The following is a 25,034-nucleotide window of genomic DNA, read 5'->3' as shown; positions in this document are numbered from 1 at the left end:
AAAAGGGGTGTTTCCACCTCGTATCCATTTTAAAATCCGTGGGGCAGGGTTTTAAACCCTTCTCCTAGGACCCTCTTGTTGTAAATGACTTTCTGTGTTTTCTTAAGGGTTTTGGTCTCTATTTACCACTGATTTTTGCTCCTTACGATAGAGGGCTGCTGCACCTCTCTCTCTTTTGAGCTGTTTTCTCGCAGGCCCGTGCAATAGTCCAGGACGAGATCTTTCAAACTGTCAAAGTTGATCTTTTGACAGTTTGCCAAGTTCAGGGTAATACCTTTGACTTTCATACAGGCCTTTCCTCCCGACAGCTTATACCCGTATGTTTTCGGGCCTGCCGACACAAACTCGGTGATGTGTTGATCTGGCGGGATCTCGCTCGTGAGGGAATTTAGAAAGAGTTTAGCGATTTGGCGTTTAGCGGGGTTAAACCTGATCTCATGTTGGCACAAACGCATGCCTTCTTTCTGGTGGAAATCGTTCATGTACTTATTTTGTTTTTCTTTGTCTGTGCACCAGCTGGGATACCCTGAAGCCTCTTGTTTCTGGCGGAGGTGTCATTTGATGTACTCTGAAAAGAGTTCATCAGATTTTTCATTAAAAAGCCAGATTTCATATATTTTTGCCACCGCGTACCCCTTCGTTATGGCCGCGTTCAATTCCACCGTGCACCAAGTCCCCAGGATTGCCCTCTCCTTGTCAGTATGGATGCACATCTCCCGCTGCTCGGTTTCCGCACAGGTTCAGCATAGCGGGAACATAAGCTTGCCACCCACTCTGACAGGTAAGAATGGGAAAAAGAAGCCTTGTGTGGGGTACACTTTAAGTTTTGCAATTCCAAAATAATTTGCAAGGGGTCCAAATTTGTCATAAACTATATCGGGGTGTCCGATAGGGTATTCTTTGGTTTTCTTTACAAAAGGGTAGAAGCTGGTAAAATCATAATAGTGGATTTCTTCCCCGGAGTTAAGTTTGTAATATAGACAGATCGCGTTTGTCCTCCCCCCAAAAAGAGCATCCCTAGGCACGAGAGGCTAGGGCAACTGGGCTCATTTTAAATACCTGCAAGCTCCCTGTCTGTTTCTTTCATCACTTCCCACTCTTGCTCCCAAAGAGTCCTCACTACAAAACCAAGTTATTTCAGATAGTCGGTCTTGAGCTGCGTCTTGTAATAAGGAAATCCAAAAGTTGTCCCCATCATAGGGTTTTGTGCTTTTTCACAATGACAGGTAGCACAACTGTGGAAAAGAACACCCATTAAACTCTAAGGCTGTGTGTACCCTGTCAACACTGGCATAACCCTCTAAAGAGTAGGAGCCTACCTGTAGTTCCCCACCGTGTAAAGCATGCCCTATTTGTATAGTTTCTTGGTGAGAGGTATACAACAGCCACTGAATAGATGGGGTCGAATATCTTTTTCTGCCTGTGATCATTGTCTGGAGGGAGAAGAGCTACCGTGTTAGGCTCCAAAAACATAAACCTGTACATAGCCATGCAGGCAGATGCCAGTGTTATGTACCAGAATGGATCTATACACAGTTTTATCTTTTATCTATTAGGCACCCCTCCCTAACATTCCCTTTTGTGATCTGGGGTGGGGGAATTTGTTATACCAATAAAATAAAAACCAGAAGGATCTTATTAAAAGGGAAAAGGCAAAATGCCACATTTATTGTGAATACAGAAAGAATCATAGTAAGCAGTTAGTTATAGCTATAACATTCCATTCAATTTCATATTTATTCACACATTCATTCATACACACACACAGAGAGAGGTTCTGCAAGGTTGTTATCATAGTTACCAGCGTTAGAGTTGCTCATGCCAAGCCACTGGCCAGGTGGCCTGGACACGAGGAGGGAGCAGAGCCTTGTCAGATGCACATCTGACATGCCTGGAAGTTGGTTTGCAGAATTAGACCCTAAAGTTTTCCATTTCTAGAGTCCATTTTTATAGGAATTTATTCCTATGCCAGCCTATGGGAATTGCTTCATCATGCTGTTGCTGAATCAATCAGCAGATGGCACATTCCTGACGGCTCCGTCTTGTTCTTCGGTTCTCCCATCCTTGAGGCTGTTGGGTGGATTCCACTCTGCCCTCCGGGGGTCCTCTGGTTGATGCCGACATTGACGTCCTCTGGTTGACGTCCTCTGACCGATGGACACTGGATTCTTAGGCTGGCACCTCCCTGATCATTCAGTTATTATCCACACCAAGCATCCATCCACATACATCCTCTATCTCTATTTTAAAGCACAATTGTTAACAAAGCCAGATAAATACAACAAAAGGGCGGGGAGTCTCTGTGTGCTGTTTCTGTTGTTACAAAGTGTTGCTTTGAGAACAGACTCTGTCTAGGATGTACTAACACAATTAGCAGCTTGCAGCTTTCACACGGAGAGGGAGAGAAACAGTACCAAAACCCAAGAGACCTCTTAATTAGCAATACCCTGGAATTTAAACTTTGGGGAATCAAACTCATTTGTGATTTTAATACAGACCTTCTTTAGTATGATCCAACAAATTAAGCTGTCTGCACAACCGAGCTGCTTTTGGCCACATTTTTTTTCCTTTTAGTTAAAATACATTTTTCTGTAGGGCCTTCTTAAAGTATTAAACAGTAAATCACCAATCCGTAATGTAACTGTACCCATTTCCAAGTGGGGACCCTTTGCAGATCTCAGTAAATGTCTTTGGGGCTTGTTTTTTAAACATGTTTCTTTCATGCTTAAAGTTTGGGGTGAGGGGTTGAAATAAAATGGTTGTATCACAACCATAATAAGCACCCACAGCTTTTAAAAATTTGTCTTTCGAGCAAATGATTGTTCTAAAGCATGGTGAAGATTTGTGAACCCTTCAAACATTTCAGTTTTGGGTTAGACCCGTGTGTGTGTGTGTGTGTGTGGTGGGATTTTTTGGTTGGTTGTTTTGGTTTTTTGGGTAAATAGAGTATTTTAAACTTTTAATGGCTTTGAATTGCTAGAAAGAGTGACCCATAGCATTCAAACAACTCCTGGGTCATATTTAAACTGTCCAGTAGAGTTCTGCCAGTTCCTGGGTCATTTTCACTGTCCAATAGTGCTCTACCAACTCCAGGGATTATATTTAAACTGCCCAATCGCATCTGCGAATTCCTGAGGTTTTATTTCATTTCATATTAATCCGAACTCACCCACCCACCTCCCTTACTATGGGTGCACACCCATCAAATTTATCCCTCTAGCAACAAGGGTAAGTAATCACAGTTACCTTCGCTATTCAGTGGGGGTGTGGTTAAAACCATTCAGTTCAACAGGATGAGTCAACTCTATTGTACTCAAACACATGTCTGAACCATCCCTGTTTTGTTTTCGTGTTGTAAGCAGAGGCAGGATGAGCTCTACCCTGACATCTGGTGGTGAGTTGTGGAAAAGGACTTCAGGAGCTGATCTCCTTTGCACAGGACACTCACCCCACCTAGCATGAGCCCACAGGAGCCCAAATGGTCACTTTGGCGGCTGTGGGATCCCCAGTTTCTCTGTTATTGGGGCAGGAAGAATAAAGTGCTGTTATCCTGATTATGTGAATCAAGGACAGTGGAACTGTCCTTGGCCTTTTATGACGGAGGGACTCGCCATCAACTAAGTAGCACTCGCTAGGCAAGGGACAAGGATTCCAAAACCCAGTGAATTAAGAGAGTTTGGAGGTTTGTGCCTGGTGATGTGAGCCCCCTTCTGAGGGTCCCAAACACCAATTGCACTTTCTCTCCATGGTGTAATGTCAGAGGTAATTTTGATTCTATTAGGAGTTTGGTTACAGACTGCAGAGCTGACGTCACTTTGGGTTCATGGTGTCCCAGCTCTGAGGCCCCACTGCTACTTAACACAGTATTCAGTGATTTCAACTTGTCATAGGGAAGCTTCAGTGCCCCGCTGGTGGGGGCTTGACCCGGTTTTGCATTGTGTTACTGGGAGGGAACTCCTAGATACTGAATCCAGCCCCTGTTGTGGCCAACTCTGATGGGCAGAAGGGTTACACTGTAAACACATTTTTAGGATTTGTTCCCCTCCCACTTCACAGCTTTTTGCTGTAAATGGGTCTCTTTTACACAAAGACACAAGACCTAGGTTCTCACAAACCATTTTTTTTCATTTAAAAGTCATACAGCTTCTTGAAAACAAACCCAGATGCTCCATTCAAACTTTTAGCTCACTTAAGGGCCAGAGACCTTCTAACAGAAACACAGATAATCACAAAGCCCTTTTCATTCGATTTTTTAAAATGTACAGCGACCAAGTTTTATATTGCATGTTTGTCCCTTCATCATTCTCTCAATTAATCCTTTTAGATTTCTTACAAATAGACTTTTTCTTAAGCAGGGTTCTGTCACTTTTTGTGTGGACCAGACGGTCAATGTAACGCTGTAAGCAGGCATCTTCCAGTTTGGACATTTTCTTTAAAACACAGTCAGGGTCTCCACTGAATTGCACGGCATTTCTCAAGGTCACCCCTTGCGCTAAATGTTCTTGGGTTAGGCACAGACGTTGCATAACATAACCTATGGCAATAATAGTGTTCAATAAGCTTTCCAAACATAGCTCAGCACACAGGTCCCAGAGCTTGCAGTTTCTATCCATTGAAGTCCAAGTCACACAGTCATGGTGCCATTGGGCTGGGGCATCTATGACACAGCCCTCACCATTTTCAAAAAGCTTTTCCCTAAGACAGTGATGAAGAACAGCATAAACAGCAACGTGTACAATAGTCCGCATAACATTTTTACGCTCGTGATGTGGCACTGGCTCAGCGAGGTCCATGCCAAGCCTCCTCCTAAACTCCTCGTAGCCGTCCTCCTCGGAGTCATCTTCAACAATTTCTAGCGGCGTTGAGCAAAAACAAGGCGGGCCTGGTTCACCTTCGCTGCTTGATGCAACGCCGTCCAGGGCCTCCGGGTCCTCTGGAAAGGCATCGTCAAGCTGTCGAGAGATTTTCAGAGAAGAAACAAGCGTAAGTTCCCACTCCTTGTTTTTAGATTTACACAACCCCTGGTTCCTAACCTCATTACACCCAATCATCGACCGTCGCTTCTTAATCATTCATGTACCTGAGCTATGTCTTTTCCATTCACCTTGTCTGCCAGTGCCTCCCCCAAGCCATGATCGCCTTCCTCCTCCAGGGTGGCGGATGATGAGAGGCCACCATGCTCATCGGGGTGTCTCATGAGCAGTTGGGCTTCAGGTTCAGATTCTGGCATATCCATCAATGGCTGGGCCAAAGGAATCCCCTTGGCTTCTCTCTCATCCTCTTCAGAACTGTCGCTGCTGTAGCGCTTTCTCCACACAACTCCAAAGGTCCTCGGGGCTAAAACAAAGTCTGAAGTTCTCACAGGGGTGGTAAAGGAGTCCACGTTTCCTCTCAGCCTTTCCACAATTTCTAAAACACGTCTTCTTGGTAAGAGATGGCCTCCTCTTCCCAGCGCTGGGACTTATGAGGTGATGGTTCTGCACTCTGATTGGCAGAGGACATTGGAAGGAGTCCTTCGAGGGGTCACATGACCCTCTTCTGGGTGGTTGAGCCCGTCCCAGAACCCACCCTATTTTGGTCGAATCTCCTTTTGGGGCTGTCCTCTGTGGCCAAAACCCATCGCGATTGGTAGAGGGTGGTGGGAGGAGTTCTTAGAGGGGTCACATGAGCCACCTCCTGACGGGTCACCCTGCCCCAGAATTCCCCCCAATTGGGCAAATCTCCTCTCGGGGTGGTCCCCAGCGGCTGAAACCCCTGCTGATTGGTAGAGGGCAGTGGGAGGAGTTCTTAGAGGGGTCACACAAACCCCGGAACTCCCCCTGATTGGTCAAATCTTCTCTCGAAGCGTTCCTGTGGGGGCAGAATCCATCCTGATCAGCAGAGGACAGTGGGAGGAGTTCTTACAGGGGTCACATGACACACCTTGCTTCCGGACATGTGTCCACCTTGACCCTGGAAGTAATACTCCCAAGAGGTGGGACTTCCAGTGACCTGTGTGCAGGGCTTACGGGGTCAAGGGGTGGGGTTAATGTTTGATTGATGGTAGGGCTCTTATACTACTCGCTCCCGCTACCCAAAATTGGAACAAAAGACACGAAAATACTGGAGAGAAAGAAAGGAATGTTTGAAATGTTTTAAATTCTTGTATTGTGCTGTAAATTCTTTTCCCCAAATTAATTCAAAACATTAATTTGTATTTTTTATTTTTCTATGTTTTGTTCTTGTTTTATAACAGAATACAGCAACTATAATACTGGCCAGTATTATGCTTTTATAAATAGAATACAACAACCAGAACAGTGGCCCGTATTAGCCATTCTCCTACTGCTCAGATGCTGTAAGGGAGAGAAGGCTCAGGCCCTGTAAAGTAGGCTGGGTTGATTTTTTATGACTCCAAGTGTTTTTATTACACATCAGGACATCTAGTCATTCTGATGGACATGCAGCCTCTGGACAAGCTCAGTGATAAGCATGTACATTACACTGCTTGCTCAGGGGTCATTACTATAGAAACAGCCAAGTACTGGCCCAGATCCTCAAATACACCTGAGCTTTAGACTCTGGGATGTTCTAACTTATGCTGTCTTGTAACAGCCATTGCTGTGCGGGAGATTGCTGTAGCACCGGGGTCGGCAACGTTTGGCATGACAGTTTGTTTACCTGTCGCGTCCACAGCTTTGGCCGATCGCAGATCCCACTGGCCGCAGTTCCCCACTGCAGGCCAACGGGGGCTGCAGGAAGCCGTGGCCAGCACATCCCTCACCCCGCGCTGCTTCCCGCAGTAAAACAGAAGGTTTATTAGACGACAGGAACATGGTCTAATACAGAGCTTGTAGGTGTCGAGAACCGGACCCTTCAGCTGGGTCCATTTTGGGGGGCAGTGAGCCAGACAACCACGTCTGCCCTTCACTCCATGTCCCAGCCAGCCCCAAACTGAAACTCCCTCCAGCCCCTCCTCCTCTGGGCTTTGTCCCTTTCCCCGGCCAGGAGGGCACCTGATTCCCTTGTTCTCCAACCCTTAGGTCTCACCTTGCAGGGGGGAAGGGCCCAGGCCATCAGTTGCCAGGAAACAGGGTGTCGGCCATTCTCTGTGTCCAGACCCCTGCACGCACCTGCCCTCTAGGGATCTAGATCTAGGGATCAGTCCAGCCAGCCTTGACGTCCCTCTCCGCAGAGCTGGGAATGCACCTGGAGCTGCCAGCCCAGTCCTGTCTACTCAGCGAACAGCTTGCTGCTGCTCTTTCCCGGGTCTCCTCCTCCCTCCCTAGCCCTGGAGCCAGACGAACACCCACACACAGGCCTACTGTGCCCATGGCTGTACAGCGGCTGCAGGGCTGCAGCCATCACGTCCTGGACATATTCAAGGGGAGCCCGATGGGATTGGCCAGGCAAGGAGGGCGTGAGCCCTGCCCAGCTAGGATGGGGCACCATCCCCAGGCTGCTGCATCAAAGCCAGCCCTGGCTAGGAGCAATTCTGCAACCCAGGAGAGATTCTGCAACCATCCGCCCGCTGGAGAAAGACATCAAGGTGAACTTGTCCTAGCTTGGAACTCCCTGTAGCCAATGGGATACATTTGGGTTAGGAAAAAGAAAAGGAGGACTTGTGGCACCTTAGAGACTAACCAATTTATTTGAGCATAAGCTAAAGCTCACTTCATCGGATGCTTATGCTCAAATAAATTGGTTAGTCTCTACGGTGCCATAAGTACGCCTTTTCTTTTTGCGAATACAGACTAACACGGCTGCTACTCTGAAACCTGTCATGATTTGGGTTAGGGTGAATATATGTCAAGAAGACAAAACCACTCCTTGAGAGGGGCATGGCAGTGAGCTAGGCCCAGCCTGAGGGCCTCAGAGACCCCCTTGTCCCACCCTCTCTGCCTAGCTTCGGAACAGTCTAGGGGGTTCTCTGTGTGTGAAATTCCTCTCACTCTGCCTTCATTACCGGGGCTGGAGGGGGGCTGGACTATTTAGCTGCATGCAGCACATTGGCTTCTTGGGGTGAAGTCCCATCACAGAGAGGTGCACACAGGGCTAGGGAATGGGCAGCTCCCTCAGACAGTCATAGTAGTCCCTGAATCACACATGCAACACGAAGGGCCCATGAGAGTGCTGAGTCCTGAGAGCACCATGGCTCCAGCTGGACTGGATCTCCTAGCTCTCCCCCTTCCCCCAGAAGGTGGGGGTGCGCAGCTCTCAGATCACAAGGGATGCTTTGCCAGCTTATACAAGGCTATTGGAATGCATGGTTTATTGGTGGGAGAAAATGACCTAGAGAGCTGAGGTTTATGGGCCAACAGGCTTTGCAGTCTGCACTGGGTTTGCGTGCTGACGCACACCGTCAGTGAGACCAGGGACAGCACACGCACAGGGCTGTGGACAGCTCTGGCCCATGGGCTGGACTGGGCTAAGAAGCATCCAGCGGAAGGAAGGCTTCGGTATTTCACTAGAAGGGGGAATAGGTCAGAGGCGAATTGCCGATTGGAGCTGGCTCGCTCGTGTTGGCAGGCCCCGCCCTTTACAGACACGCGACTCCATCCTCGTGTCCATGCTCCCCAAGCCCTTTAAAACAAGGGTAGCCAAAGGCAATGTTTCCATGGCTGCCCCAACGAGCTTGGCTGCTGGAGGTTACAGGACACAGGCAGCAATGCTCTACCTTGAACCAAGCGGCTAGGCCAGGAGCATGACATGCCGGAGACCCAAGGTCTCCACCAGCCACACCACCTACGAAAGATGATGCAGCTGGATTCTTTGCAAACTGAGCAAGGCCCTCAGGTCCTCTCACCCATCCCCTCCTGCTCCCTGGGCCTCCCTGCAGATGCTGCTGACTCTGCATTCCAGTGCTGGGGAATGGCAATGCTGGATGGAGACTCCCCTACTGGGGCTGTGCAGGAAGGTCTAGCAGTGTGGGGGCATATATCGTGGGTCAGTGCTCCTGCTCTGTGCCTGATTATCAGCTTCAGTGACCAATTTCTTGCTCTAACAGCACCCAGAGAGCACAGGATTTGCTGTGCTAGCTCCCTGCAGCGCCCGAAAGCCAGTATCCTGTCTCCATAGTCAGAGGCTTCGAGGAAGGTACCAGAGACCCTGCAGTGTGTAATTATGGAATAACCTTCTCTTTGGGGAATGTGCCCCCCTGTAGTCAGTGGCTGGCTCCTGCCCTGTGGAGATGGTTTTATAGTCCTGGTGTCTCCTGCCCTCTCTAGCTGGTGATATTTGGATCATCCATATATATGTCTCATCCTTTTTTGAATCCCACTAGACATTTGACCCCCTCAATATCCTGTGGCAGTAAGGTCCGCTGGTGAATTATGTGTTGTTAAGAAAGCCTTTCATTGGTAAGTCCTGAAAGCCCAAGGTGCCAAGGCGGCTGTGACTGGCTCATGGCTGCTGTGTTCCCTGTGGGAGGGTCAGAGGGGCATCATTCAGGCTGCCTGCCCGCACCCTCGGGTAGAAGTATGGCCGCAGGGGCTCCAAGAAGATGCCACTGAAGGTGTAGATGTGACAGCTGCCAGTCACGTTGTAGAAGGACACCTCTCCGGCCTCAAAGTCCAGGAGGATGCCAATCTGCCGAGGCTTCGCTCTCAGCATAAGCTCGGGCAGGGGGGAAGTGAGCGCTGCATACTCATCCCCATTGTGCAGCCACACCGTCCCGAAACCAGTCGCTGGTGAGGGCGTGAATATTCCCTGCCTGCTCACACACTCCTCACAGACCCCCAGTGTCCAACATGGTTTGTCCCCCACTTCCACCTCCCAGTAGTGCATCCCGGCTGTGAACCGCTGCCGGCCCAGGATGCAGGTGCACGTGTCAAACCGCTTGGGGTTACTGGGGACGTCCCGCCTCTTGTTGCCCACCCTCACGCTCCGCTGATCCCGGGACAAGAGCAGGTAGGCATTGGCTGTGTTGGGGTCCACAGTCACACGTGCTAGGGACAGAAAGAGAATCACATGGTGCATCCCATTAGTGTCTGTTGGTTACTTATGTCCTGCCCTTTCCTAGCACCTCCCTCAGAGGTGCTGTATAGACTGGAATGAATCCAGCCCCAACCCCCAGGAGCTGGGTCGGTGTCATTATCCCCGTATGACTGAGGCACGGGGGGGTGCGGGGAATTGCCCTCAGTCACACAAGGAGTCAGCTGAAAAGCCAGGAGGAGTCCTGACTCTCCATCTCCTGATCTAAACAGTAGACAACCCTCCCTCACAGATCCAGGAATAGAACCCAGGAGTGCTGACTCCCACCCCCAGCCCCCCCACTCATACCCACAAGTTTGTTTACTCATACCCACAAGTTTGTTTACATTGAGAGGAGATACTGCTGCCTGCTTCTTATTTACAATGTCACCTGAAAGTGAGAAGGCATGGAACTTTTGTAGCCAGCGTTGCAAGGTATTTACATGCTAAATATGCTAAACATTCATATTCCCCTTCATGCTTCAGCCACCATTCCAGAGGACATGCTTCCATGCTGATGATGCTCATTAAAAAAATAATGCATCAATTACATTTGTGACTGGACTCCTTGGGGGGAGAATTGTATGTTTCCTACTCTGTTTTACCCACATTCTGCACATATTTCATGTTATAGCAGTCTCGGATGATGACCCAGCACATGTTCGTTTTAAGATTTCACTGCAGATTTGACAAAACGCAAAGAAGGTACCGATGTGAGATTTCTAAAAATAGCTACAGCACTCGACCCAAGGTTTAACATTCTGAAGTGCCTTCCAAAATCTGAGAGGGACAAGGTATGGAGCATGCTTTTAGAAGCCTTAAAAGAGCAACACTCTGATACAGAAACTACAGAACCCAAACCACCAAAAAAGAAAATCAACCTCCTGGTGGCATCTGACTCAGATGATGAAAATGAACATGTATCAGTCCACGCTGCTTTGGATTGTTATCAAAAGCAGAGCCCATCATCAGCATGGAAGCATGTCCTCTGGAATGGTGATTGCAACATGAAGGGACATATGAATCTTTAGCGTATCTGGCACGAAAATATCTTTCAACGCCAGCGACAACAGTGCCATGCGAACACCTGTTCTCACTTTCGGGTGTCATTGTAAACAAGAAGCAGGCAGCATTATTTTCTGCAAATTGTAACCAACCTTGTTTGTCTGAGCGATTGGCTGACCAAGAGGTAGGACTGAGTGGACTTGTAAGCTCTAAAGTTTTACATTGTTTTATTTTTGAACGCAGTTTTTTTTTATATATATATAATTCTACATTTGTAAGCTCAACTTTCATGGTAAAGAGACTGCACTACAGTACTTGTATGAGGTGAATTGAAAAATAGGGGTTTTTTTGTTTTTTACAGTGCAATTATTTGTAATCAAAAATAAATATACAGTGAGCACTGTACACTCTTTATTCTGAGTTGTAATTGAAATTAATAGATTTGAAAATGTAGTAAACATCCAAAAATATTTAAAAGAAATGGTATTCTATTGTTGTTTAACAGCACAATTAATCGCGTAATTCTTTTTTGAATCGCGCGGTTAATTTTTTGAATCGCGCAGTTAATCGCAATTAATTGTTTTAATTGCTTGACAGCCCTAATTTTAATATGGCTAATGTAAACATATACATCCAGGAACAAAACCTGTAGGCCTTAGTTAGAGGATGGGGGACTCTATCCTGGGAAGCAGTGACTCTGAAAAAGATTTGGGGGTAGAAGTGAATAAGTAGCTGAACATGAGCTCCCAGTGTGATACAGTGACCAAAATAGCTAGAGTGACCCTGGGATGCCTAAATAGGGGAATCTCGAGTAGGAGTAAAGAGGTTACTGTACCTCAGTAGTGGCACCAGTGTGATCCCTACTGTGTCCAGTTGTGGTATCCACAATTCAAAAAGGATGTTTATAAATTGGAGGGTTCAGAAAAGAGCCACAAGCATGATTAAAGGACTGGAAAACATGACTTATAGCGATACAGGCAAGGAGCTCAATCTATTTATCTTAACAAAGAGAAGGTTAAGGGGTGATTTGATTACAGTCTCCAAGTACCTACATGGGGAACAAATATTTAATAATGGGCTCTTCAATCTACCGGCGATTGGTATAACATGGAAGTTGAAGCTAAACAAATTCAGACTGGAAAAAAGGTGTAAATGATTGACAGTGAGGGTAATTAACCATTGGAATAATTTACCAAGGATTGTAAATTTACCAAGGATTCTCCATCACTGACCATTTTAAAATCCAGATTGGGTGTTTTCCGACAAGATCTGCTCTAGGGATTATTTTTGGGAACCTCTCTGGCCTGTGCTATCCAGAAGACCAGACTAGATGATCCCTTCTGTCACTGGAATCTATGAATCTATGATTTGCCTAATTTTGAGACAACGCCGGAGCCAGTAGCCCTGGGGATGATGGAGAAAGGAAGGGAGAATTGAGGCTGTGCAGCTCAAGCCAACAACCCTAATCCAATGACTGCTTCATCTTGAGCAGATACTTTTGAATAACAAATTCCCTTCCAAACTGAGGTGGCACCCCATCTTCTCTCCCCCAGCTGATACACTGGAAAGGACCCAGGATGTCTGGCTGCAACAGGCCCGAGGATCACAGCCCTTCAACAGCTGCACCAGGTCCGGGGCTCGCAGCCCTTCACCCTCTAGGCTGGGCCTAGGGCTCGCAGCCCTTCAGCCTCTAGGCTGGGCCCGGGACACGCAGCCCTTCACCCTCTAGGCTGGGCCTAGGGCTCGCAGCCCTTCACCCTCTAGGCTGGGCCTAGGGCTCGCAACCCTTCACCCTCTAGGCTGGGCCCAGGGCTCGCAGCCCTTCAGCGTCTGCGCCGGGTCTGGGCCTCGCAGCCCTTCAGCATCTCCACCTGCCTGCAACTCACAGCCCTTCTGCTCAGCTCTTTGGGACTCAGCCCCAGCCCCTGAAAAGTTGGAATTCTTTTTTAAGCAGAAAGTGGATTTGTGCCCATGACTCAAAAGCTGCAGGACAGATTCTGTCCCAGCCTGGCCCCGAGCACAGATTCCCCTGGGATTTGGCTGAGATGGGAGAGGAGGAACGTCAGTGTGTGAGGGGATCTGGAGAGCAGCGCAGGACAGGGGTTGAGAGAGATGCTCTCTCTCAACTTTGCTGCCAGGACTCTGAGTTGTCTGTAGCTCATATCTGGAGGCTGGGCACTTCCTGACTGCGGGACAGGCTGATGGCACTGCTCTACTCACCCGAGACAGGCTGTGTTCTTGGAGCAGGGCTCTTCCCTGCACAGGATCAGACCCCGCCTCACGGTGTCCTTACCTTTCCTGAGCTGGCGTTTATATTCCCTAGCCTTGGGCATGTTTCACTGGCCCTTATTTTCCCTAATAAGGGAGGGGTTTGCTCCTTCCTCTCTTCTCAGCCCTGCTGAGCTCTCGATGGTTCCCTTGGCCTTGGCCTCACAGCCTATCACGTTTCCCACTTCTGGTTTGGAAGAAACGTGCCTGCGAACATACAGCCGGTCTGGGCTTCGCGAGATGCCGGCTGAGGCCAGTGCAGGGTCTCAGGAAAGGCCATTTTCCAGTTACATAATTTCGCAGAGTTTAATGGGACATTGGACCATCAAGTCTGACTTTGGGAGAGTCATTTGGCCTCTCTGTGCCTCAGTTTCACAGTCTGCAAAACACGCCTAATACAAATCCGGGGAAGTGTGCTTTATGGGTCAGGTCCCAGGCAGGAGAGGGGAGAGCCGCACTGAGAAGGCCAGAGGTTGCCGTTCTCTGCAGCAGAATCACGGGGCACAGCAGGGGCTTAGCGCTCTCCTCGGCCTACAGGACTCAGACCGGGGGTCATGCTGGCGTGTCTGAGAGCTGACGATGATCAGGAGCCACATGGCTCAGAGAAGCACAGCGATCTCATGGACCAGTTTCCAACTGGCCAGGCTGCGCCTTCACTCTCAGAGCCATGAGCCAGGCCCACTGTGTCACTAAGGCAGGGTGGGCAAACTTTTTGGCCCGAGGGCCACATGGGGTTGGAAAACGGTATGGAGGGCCGGGTAGGGAAGACTGGGCCTCCCCAAATAGCATGGCTCCCACCCCATCCACCCCCTCCCACTTCCCGCCCCCCAACTTCTCCCCTCAGAATCCCCGACCCATCCAACCCCCTGCTCCCTGTCCCCTGACCACCCCCTCCGGAGACCTCCGCACCCTAACTGCCCCCAGGACCCCAACCCCCCCCACTCCCTGTCCCTTATCCACACCCCAGGGGAGGGGAGGCAGCGGGGGAGGGGCTGGGGATTGGACAGGACGGTCCTGCGGGCCAGACGTCGTTTGCCCACGTCCTGTCCGGCCGCCTGAGCTCCCGGCCGGGGAGCGAACCCCGGCCCCTCCCCCGCAGCCGCTCGCCCTCTGCCCGCTGCTCCTGCCGCGGAGCGTTGCAGCGGCGGGACCGGCTCCGGCGAGCGGGGGGCAGGATTGGATGAGGGGCAGGGGTTTGCGGAGAGAGTCAGGGAGCCGGGGGCGTTGGATGGGGCGGAGACGGGGGAGAGGGCGGTCGGGGGAGGGGCCGGGGCTCGCCTCCTTGGCCGGGAGCTCAGGCGGGCCGGACAGGCCGGTCCCGCGGGCCCTAGTTTGCGCGTGTTGGTCGCAGGCCGGGACTCAGAAGTGAGGGTTCCGGGTGCAGGGGGAATGGGACTGTGCAGGGGGTCCAGATGAAGGTGGTTGGGGGTCAGCAGGGGAGGCTGGGTGCTGAGGACTCAGCATGGGGGTCCAGGTGCTGGGGGGTTCAGTGGGATGGGGGGCTCATTTGGGATAGTCCAGGTGCAGGGGGCTAGTCAGGGCACGGGTCTGGATGCAGGGAGGAGGAGCTCAGCACAGATCCAGACGCAGGGGGGGCTCTGTGGGGGTAGGTCTGGATGCAGGGAGTCTCCATCCCTGCTGAAGGCAGCACAGAAGTGAGGGTGTCAATCCTGCAATGCCCCTAGAGCAGCCTTGGAACACTCCCCCATCCCCTTTTGGGTTGGGGCCCCCACTATTACAACAGCCTGAAATTTCAGGGGTAAACTTCCGAAAATGTGAAATTGTCTTATTTTCAAATCCTAGAGCTGTGAAATTGACCAGAATGGACTGTGAATTTGGTAGGGTCCTAGTAATAACAGAAAGTTTATCACTGCTGTACTCAGTCTCATAGTGTGCTCCATCGCAAACGTGACAAAACCCAATACAAGAATACACCACCAATTATGGGTTTTGCTCACAAGAGTGAAACAAGCCTAATCGAGGAAAGCATACACTCATGCCCACACAGCAGTCTCAAATAGATAGATTACTCTGCGCTTCATCCCACATGTAGTGAAGGTTGACGGACATGTTCCATCCAAGGGCTGGCTGCAATTCAGCAAAGGATAAAATAATACCATGTGTAAAGCACTGAAATCCTTCTGGATAAAAGGCACCAGAGGATCATAAAGTGTTATCAATAGTCACAACCACACATCTAATAACCAGAGGACTAAACCTACTAACCAGAGTTTGCTTCAAATAATTCCTTTCCTACTCAGTGGAGTCCAAGGGCTGTGTTATGGTGGGAACGCCAAATCCCACCCCCTTTACTTCACTACTTATGGAGGAGAAGGGCTTCCTGCTCAGGTATTGTCCCTGAATGTTATTTGAGACTCATGCATTTTTCTGTTAGACTTGGCTACAAAGTGCCTCTTTAATTTGATGGTTTCCCAGTCTGCTGAGAAGAATGGAAACCGTCTTCTCTCCAAGACACAAACCCATCCCTGCTGTCTAGTTAGAGGGAACCAATACCATTGTCTCCATCCGTCCATCCCCATTCTCTCCCATCCCTATCAGCTGCTTCTTCCCTTCTCTCTGAGTTTTCTTTTTCAGGCTATAGATACATTACAGCTTAGTGCAGATGGGCAGAGTCCCTGCGTGTTTCTGGAGAGGCTCAGCCCTGGCACTGTGTCAGGGTCGGGTGCAGCCTCACCTCTGAGTCCATGTCTCAGGGGAGGCGGGGGGCTTCAGAGTGATCTCCCACCTCCATACAGCCAGTGCGCGACTCTTGCCCCTGTTGCTGCACCCGCACTGCAAAAATGTGGGAATGACACAAGCAGCTGTGGGGAAGCCATGGGAGCCTTGGCCAGGACTGCCATTTAGGGAGGGTGGAGGGGCACCCCCATCTCGAGTTCCATACCAGAGGTCTGTTCGTGGCACATAGTCAGAGCTCTTACCTGCTGCGCCATGCAGGTGCCCTCCTCCAGCTCCTGCGGTCTATTTCCTCCACTGCACGAGGGTGTCTGGGGGTGGGCAGGCAAGGAAGAGGTCAGATGCTGAAGGAGTGGGGATCAGTGAGTTAGATACAATTGTTGTTATTGGGTCTCTGCATGAGAATAAAATATCTGCATAGACTGTAACCCAGTTCTTCCTCTCCTTGAACTTGAGCCTGCTATGGTGTCATTATCCTGCGTTTGTGGCATCACACTATGGTCATGGACAAGCAAATGGAGTAAATTCAGCATGATTGTGTAACGGCAGCTTCTACCTCTTCTACCGCCACCTCTTCAATTCGTTCTTACTGCCTGTGACGGTCGTTGGAGCTGTGTGTCTCTCTTGCCTCCGCAAGCAGTTTCCCCAGTGATTGGACTTTCTGTTAACCTGTAAATAGTTAATTAGTTAGGGTTAGTTTTCAGTAATTAGTTTGATAGAAGTGGGGGGTTCCCCCAAGCCCAATTCCCTCCCCTCTTGGGGTTTGGCACATGCCTCCATCCCAAGAGTTTAAGCCGTGCAGGACCTGCTACAAGCTCATGTCAATGGGTGACCCCCAGGACTCCTGCCTAAAGTGTCTGGGGGAGGCACATCAAACAGCTCGCTTCAAGAGCTGCAAAGTTCTCCGCCCGAGAACAAAGAAAGAAAGGGACTTCAGGCTCAAAGAACTCCTTATGGAGGCAGCCCTCCGTCCCCTGCCAGCTCTGGGTGAGCAGGACTTGGCATTAAGCACCTCTGTGTGCAGCGCTCTGGCCTCTGTTAGAGAAACTACGGCTCGCACTCACCGATGCCACCTAAGCAGCACAAGAAGACGACTAGAGGGCACTCACCCATGGTCAGAGCACTGAGTCTGACAGCATAAGCGGTATGCGTCCTACGCAGGGATCAGCACTGTCGACTTTGGGCCTGCAGAGGGATCCGTCAAGTCTGGTGCCACTGGACCCTCCTGCTAGAGAGTGCCAGGTGGAGGAGCAGGAGCTCCCTTCCATCCTGGACACATTTGAGGTGGCCAGGGACTTGATTGCCATGATGGCACCGCAGTTTCCCACCAGGCAAGATAGACCTCCGGCACCACAAGGCACGGCGCCGTCCAGAAGCAAGCCCATGATGATGAAGCTCTGCTTGCCTTCCCCACGGCACCATCCTCCGACACTGTCCTGCTTGGGCCACCCTGCCAGATTGGCTGAAGAAGTTAGCTGTCTGGTTCTTAAACTCAGCAGCAGCAGTCGCTCGCTGGGTGCTCAGTGATTCTCTGCCTCCCTGGGCTCAGCTCTGGCCAAGCCCTGCTTCTGCTCTGTTCTTCCACAGCTTCAGCCCAGATCCTGTCCTACACCCAGCCTTGCTCCTGCCTCAGAACCAGCCCTGCTCCCTTCTTCCCTGCCCCCGGTGATCCGGTTCTGATTCTTGGCTCTGATTCCTGACTCCGACTCTCTCTTGATTCTAGAGTGACCAGGTATCCCTATTTGATAGGAACAGTCCTGATCTGGGGGTCTTTTTCTTATATAGGTTCCTATTACCCCACCCCCATCCCAATTGTTCACATTTGCTGTCTGGTCACCCTACTTGATTCTTGGCTCTGGCATTTGGATTCTGACTCTAGTTCTAATCTTTGGACCTGCTTCTTGGTTTTGGCCCTGTCTCAATCCCTGCTTTTGGCATTTGGACACTCACCACTAGGCATGACTCCCAGTCTGACCACTATGCCTGACCACCTACAACCCGGTCTCCTGACATGTGCTCAGTCTGGTTTGTGGTTTAACCATCTGATGAGTTCCATGTAACCTTGTGCATGTCTTTGTGAGGAAACCAAGTATCACCAATAATCAGTGCATGTTACTGCACAGCGATTCTCAAACTGTGGGTCGGGATCCCTTTTTAATAGGGTCACCAGGGCTGGAGTTAGGCTTGGCTGGGCCCAGGGCTGAAGCCCAAGCCTGAGCCCTGGGCAGCAGGGCTGAGACTTGGGCTTCAGCCCTGGAATCAGGTTACAGCTCCCCCCACCCCCTGCCTGGGCCTGAAGCCCTTGGGTTTTGACTTTGGCCCCTTCTGGCCCGGGGGAGCTAGGGCTTGGGCGGGCTCAGGGTTTGGTTCTCCCTCCTGGGGTCGCGTAGTAATTTTTGTTGTCAGAAGGGGGTCGTGGTTCAATGAAGTTTGAGAACCCCTGTTATAGCAAGTTCTCATCTTTCTCTATTAGCGTTTGCCATCCTAATGCCATGTGGGAAGTGGTTTTGTTTTGCTGTATGGGGTGGCTTGCTGCATCAGGGCCTCTAATGGTGGAGCACGTACGGGCTCTGGCTGGGAGTTCAGATGTGGGAGGTCAGTGGGGACACTGGGGCACGGCCACTAGGTATCTCGAGGGGATGGAAGACCACGAGTGTCGATGAAGCCCCCTCGCACTACGCCCAGGTGTCCTTGCCCCCCCGACTCCGGCCTGGAGGCACTTGCAGCAGCTCTGTGTACTAGGCCCAAGTGTCCTTGGCCCCCCGCCTGGAGGCACTCGCAGCAGTTATGCTGAGGATCTGCAACAATATGTTGCAGAGTCAGACTGCCTGAAACTAAACAAGGCCAAACAGGGCAGATATGGAAGACCAATGCTGAATAAAGCAGCTTTATGTATGGTTTAACAAATGATACAGAGAACAAGGGAACTAGCTGGGAACTGGATTGGCTGGCTATATGGATACTTAGGGCAGCTTGCTGTTGGATAGGTATGCTGGGAAAAAGGATGTATAAAAGCCTGTGTAACTTCCTGCTCTGGGTGCAGGATTGGAGATTTTATTCTCCCTGTACCTTTTTGCAGCTGCAAATAAACTTTTCTGCTTCTTCACCCCTTTGTGATTATTGGGTGTAGCACACCGGGTAACGAACCAACCTCTCGGCACTCGGTGCCGGCAACAATGCAACAATGCCGGCAAAAAGTGTCATGTTTTCTCTAGTGACGTGCTAACATATTTTGTCACCAGGATAAATAATTCTAATGAATTACCACAGATTTACATTGGTGTAACTGAAATTATGCATTCAATATCCTGTTTCAGGTTAGTAAAAATAAAAGAATGCTGTGGGTTTTGTGGACATGTACAAGATACAGATTTATAAAAACAACATGAAAACAGGTAGTTACGCTGGGGAAAGGGGAAGCCTTATTGAAGCTGGTGGGCATACCAGTTGTCCTTTATTCAGGATCAATGTAAAAACAATCAAGCTCTTTTGTGGAATAGATGGCTGACTTAATAGAAGTCACCATCAAGTAAAGCTGGAATAGGAGTTGAGCAGTACAGTGGAAGGGGCTTTCACTGGGGTCTGAATGCAAATGCAGGTGTATGGAGTTCGGGGCAGAGGGGGGAGGAAGAGAGGGAGTGTGACACCGCAGAAGCACAAAGGAGCCCCAGGGAAGTATTTGTAGTGTGATCTCAGAAAAAGTTGAGAGAGAGAGAGAGAGAGAGAGTGTGCGCGCTTTATGGGAGACTGCTAGATAGAAAGAGGCTTGGAATTGTGAGCCAAGAAACTATTCCTGCTGTCGTTAGGGAAATAGAACTTCGTGTACATTCTTTGTAAATAAGCAGGATTGTGTCAAAAAAATGCCTGACTCCATCATCCATTTCTCCCCCTAATGGAAACAACTCACAAGACCCAAAATATTCACTAATTGCTCAGGTCAAAAGGGATAACAATATTGTGAATTCTTTTGTTTTCCTGTTCTTAGATAAAGAATAGACCTGCTTCAGTAAAGAACCATAAACACTGAAAATACTGTTTTGTTCTCTCAGAGCTAGCTCTCAGTAGATCTAGAAAATAAGAGTGTTTGTTGTTATACAATCCTTAGAATTCAATTATTTGCACAAATCATTTTAATTTTTCTCTGATTAGGATTCAAAAATAAGCAATTAGATATTCTGTATAGTGTTTAGGACATTTGTAGGATTAAAATCAGCATGTATTCTGTATACATGGCTTTACCATATGTGCAACCTCACATCTACACTTCTAAGAGGACCACATTTCCTGAAGCAGTTTCAAACCACTTCAAGCTAGGACAGTTTTAAGCTACTTTATGTTTCAAATGTGAATGGTGTCCGCTGTGTCCATTAATTTTTTTAAATTATGACCATGATCTAAGATCCACATTTTCAGAATTTTCTTACATCATTCATATGCTTGGATGAATAAGGCTGCTTTCCTGAACTGCGGTCCATATTTGGAACTGTCTTTATAGTGTAGACTCAACCACCCTCCTTATACAGTTTGGAAGTTGTTCGATACACTCTCGGGACCAGATTTACTCTTCTTTACACAGATTTGGGCCCTAGTCGGGGAGCGACGTACTCATGTAACCGAGCAGCAGAATTTGGCCCTCCTATGGGTTCAGTCTCTCAGTTAGGCCTGTCTTTTTATCTTATCTATTGATATAGCATCCATCCCGAGAGTAGAAGAGCAGCTGTCCCATTTCAGACAAGATACATCAATACCTATATTGATTGTTCCTTTTGAGAAATAAGAAAATAGAGTAAAAGTAAAATGTACTTTTTCTCCCAAATCTATGTGCCATTCCTGATCTTGATTGAACAGGGGAGAGCGTCTTTCCTCTGGATTAAGAATCCAGCTGAGACAACTACCCCAGCCCCACACATTCTACAAGGGAATCCAAAGTCAGAGCAGTGGCATTCAGTGAAGGGTAGCTGCTCTCTTTGAACATCCTGATAGATGAAATAAAGGACTGGGGGTCATCATTAAAAGTACCTTAAATGGGAGCTCAATCCCCAGAGCTAGGATTGCTGAATCAGGAAAAAAACAAGAAAGTACGTCCTCTCAGGGATTGGCATATTCAAGTTTACAAGAGAGATGATAAAGACTGGCCATGACGTAGAAAAATCAAAATTCAAGTTCGCCAGTAAGAAAAGAGCCTGAGTAATAGTCAGCTAAAGAATGGAAGGGACCAGTTGACCCAGGAAGTTACAAGAGCCTTTATTAAAATGGAGAGCTACTTTTGTCCTTCTGTCTGCTTGCTTCTGGCCAAGGTTGGCTCAGGAATAGAGGGGGAATCTCTTGGGGTCCAGCAACTCTGCTGGCTTGGGAAAGTGTGCACTGCATCACCCACTCCTCCCTATGTGAGACAATCTCTGTGCCTCTGTTTCGATAGTTCAAACCCCTTAAAAATACCTTTCTTTACAGCTCAATACAGAAATTGCCAGAACCTAGTCCTGTACTTTTTTCTTTAAAAACAAACAATGAAATGGGGATGTTTGCACGACAATGATATGAATCCATGTCTGTATTTTTATATCTTTAGACGCCCAACAAATATACAAAAATCTGCATTAAAATAACAATTAGTAAGTTTGCAAAACTGAGCAATGGAAAGTTTGGAAATGCCAGGATTCAGGGAGTCTGAGTCCTGTGCACGTGCATTTTGACACAGTCTTTAATTGCACAATTGTACTATTTTTTTTTCCACAGGCCCCTCATTCAGTGACCATTGAAGTGTTGTTTGTTGCTTGCCTTCAGATGCTGTGTACATACTTCTGCAACGTGAACACATCAAGTCAGGTTCCAGGTCGCAGTCCTTCTCTTCCAGGGGCTCAGTGGCCAGGGCCCAGTATATCTAAAATATCAGGTAAATCCCTGGGATTAGGGTTGTGGCTGACAGGGCCTATTTCTCAGGCACCATGAAGTTTTCTACTCGAAGGAGGAGGCTTGTCTGTGCAGTAGATAGAGCTTTCTCAGGGGACAGTCTGTGACAGGAGAACAAACTCCCATGTCATTCCGAGGCTATTAGAGAGACAAGGTGGGTGAGGGAGAGGGTGACCAGATAGTAAGTATGAAAAATCATGATGGGGGTGGGGTGGGATTGATAGGCGCCTAAACCCCGAATATCTGGACTGTCCCTATAAACTTAGGACATCTGGTCACCCTAGCTGAGGTAATATCTTCTGTTGGACCAACGTCTGTTGGTGAAAGAAATAACCTTTCAAGGACCTGAAGGAATAATAGAATCATAGAATATCAGGGTTGGAAGGGACCCCAGAAGGTCATCTAGTCCAACCCCCTACTCGAAGCAGGACCAATTCCCAGTTAAATCATCCCAGCCAGGGCTTTGTCAAGCCTGACCTTAAAAACCTCTAAGGAAGGAGATTCTACCACCTCCCTAGGTAACGCATTCCAGTGTTTCACCACCCTCTTAGTGAAAAAGTTTTTCCTAATATCCAATCTAAACCTCCCCCACTGCAACTTGAGACCATTACTCCTCGTTCTGTCATCTGCTACCATTGAGAACAGTCTAGAGCCATCCTCTTTGGAACCCCCTTTCAGGTAGTTGAAAGCAGCTATCAAATCCCCCCTCATTCTTCTCTTCTGCAGGCTAAACAATCCCAGCTCCCTCAATGCTCCCTCAACATGACACTGCTTTCCCTTCATCCACAGAACCAGTCATCTCATCATAAAAGGCGATTAGATTAGTCAGGCGTGACCTTCCCTTGGTGAATCCATGCTGGCTGTTCCTGATCACTTTCCTCTCATGCAAGTGCTTCAGGATTGATTCTTTGAGGACCTGCTCCATGATTTTTCCAAGGACTGAGGTGAGGCTGACTGGCCTTTAGTTCCCAGGATCCTCCTTCTTCCCTTTTTTAAAGATTGGCACTACATTAGCCTTTTTCCAGTCATCCGGGACTTCACTCTGGAAGAACTCTGTGCAGTCCTTTCACCAACAGGAGTTAGTCCAATAAAAGATATTACCATGACAGATGTGAGTCATATTATTAATGTACTAGAGGAAGCTGCTCAGATACTTCATTGATGAGAACAGTAGAAAAACCTAGATAGAATAAAGTGAAGGAGAAAGAGAGAGCCTCTTTCTGAGATTATCCTTTTCCTTCTCCCTAATTTGCTAACAAAGATATACATTCTTAGTGCTGTTGTGGCTTTGTGCAGAAGTGTGAATTGTCTCAGTAGATTCGGATGTATTTTATCTTTTAGGCAAAGATATCGAAAACAGGGAATACAAACAACACATGTTATGCAAACTCGCACCACTAGGTGGAAGCAGATATTTTGAGTTGTCATTAATTGAGAAACCATTTCAAAAAGCGAAGTCATGTTCTTGGAATTCTGCTTTAAGCCACAAGGCTCACAGCTAAGCAGAGTCATCTTCTGAGTGCTGGATCTTTAATTTTTTTTCCATACGAGAACCTGCTTAAAATCCCATTAATGAACTGTGTTCTCTTCACTCTCCTATTTGTCTGTGCTGTGACGGAAAAAGATAATTGTCTGTCAATAATGGCTTTTATTTGAAGCAGAGAGTGAGAAAACATGTGTGTAAAATGCTTTGAAGAAGAAAATCTCTCTAGAAATGCAAATTGTTATTATTATTGTTGTTATTGGGTCAAATTCTACAGTAGGTATTTAGGCTCCTAGCTTCCACTGATTTCAGTGGAAGTTAGGAGTCTAAAGACCTTTGAGGAGCTGGGCCTCATACCCTACTCAGACAAAACTTTGACTGACTTTAATTCAGCCTAGCCCTGCGTTGGGTTAAGCCCAATATCTTACTGTACATTGTACAGAAGCTTCTTGCTAGCAGGAGTCAATCTGCAGCTGTTTTTTCAGTAATGCTGTCAAGGTTCCTTCCCCACTCTGAACTCTAGGGTACAGATGTGGGGACCTGCATGAAAACCTCCTAAGCTTACTTTTACCAGCTTAGGTTAAAACTTCCCCAAGGTACAAATTAATTTGACCCTTTGCCCTTGGAATTTCCACTGCCACCACCAAACTTTAACTGGGTTTACTGGGAAACGTAGTTTGGATACGTCTTTCCCCCCCAAATCCTCCCAACTCTTGCACCCCACTTCCTGGGGAAGGTTTGGTAAAAATCCTCACCAATTTGCATAGGTGACCACAGACCCACACCCTTGGATCTTAGAACAATGAAAAAGCTTTCAGTTTTCTTACAAGAAGACTTTTAATAGAAGTAAAGGAATACCTCTGTAAAATCAGGATGGTAGATACCTTACAGGGTAATTAGATTCAAAACATAGAGAATCCCTCCAGGCAAAACCTTAAGTTACAAAAAAGACACACAGACAAGAATAGTCATTCTATTCAGTACAACTCTTCTCAGCCATTTAAAGAAATCATTATCTAACACATACCTAGCTAGATTACTTACTAAAAGTTCTCAGACTCCAGTCCTGTTCTGTCCCCAGCAGCACACAGGCAGGCAGACAGAGAGACCCTTTGTTTTTTCTCCCTCCTCCCAGCTTTTGAAAGGATCTTGTCTCCTCATTGGTCATTTTGGTCAGGTGCCAACGAGGTTACCTTTAGCTTCTTAACCCTTTGCGGGTGAGAGGATTTTTCCTCTGGCCAGGAGGGATTTTAAAGGGGTTTACCCTTCCCTTTATATTTATGACAAATGCATTTTCTGTATTGACCAGCTTTGTTTTCTTGCACCCTCAGTCATTTTGGGCCTTGTACATAATGTGTATACATGGAATATTTATCATCCTCTCTGACTGTAATGTGTTTTAAGTGATGGTATATTGTCAAGCTGCATTCAGTATGGGTTGATCTGTTGATCCTCATTAGTGAGAGAAGTGTATGAATTACGAGCCCAAGCAGGATCCCGCTGCTCATTGCTGCAGCTCAACTTGCACTGCTGCAGAACACTATTTGTGTGTGTGCACAAGGCTTGTGTTGTGAAAACCTTGCCCCCTGTAAATACACTCAAAGTCAACCTCTGATCCAGCTCTTGTCAAATGCAGCCAGTTAACATCACAGTGACCACGGGTGTAAAGCTGTGGCCTCCTCCTTTTGAGGGTCTACTGTTGCCCAAGCTCTAAGTCAAGCTG

General features: G+C 48.2%; 1 long non-coding RNA gene across 2 annotated transcripts; it reads right to left on the bottom strand.

Annotated features, from left to right (window-relative positions):
• Positions 1-1,635: 1,635 nt before the first annotated feature.
• Positions 1,636-24,493, bottom strand: LOC125629690 (uncharacterized). Of its 2 annotated transcripts, XR_012665580.1 has the most exons (5): positions 24,356-24,493; positions 21,718-21,799; positions 16,164-16,587; positions 5,081-9,926; positions 1,636-4,952 (listed from the first exon to the last, which is right to left on the bottom strand). It is a non-coding gene; the product is annotated as an uncharacterized LOC125629690 (long non-coding RNA). The 2 variants fall into 2 exon arrangements; XR_012665579.1 differs by having other exon boundaries at positions 1,636-9,926.
• Positions 24,494-25,034: the final 541 nt, after the last annotated feature.

Source organism: Caretta caretta, chromosome 20 (genome assembly GCF_965140235.1).
Source record: "Caretta caretta isolate rCarCar2 chromosome 20, rCarCar1.hap1, whole genome shotgun sequence".
Taxonomy (NCBI): domain Eukaryota; kingdom Metazoa; phylum Chordata; order Testudines; family Cheloniidae; genus Caretta; species Caretta caretta.
This window is presented reverse-complemented; position numbering and strand designations above follow the sequence as displayed.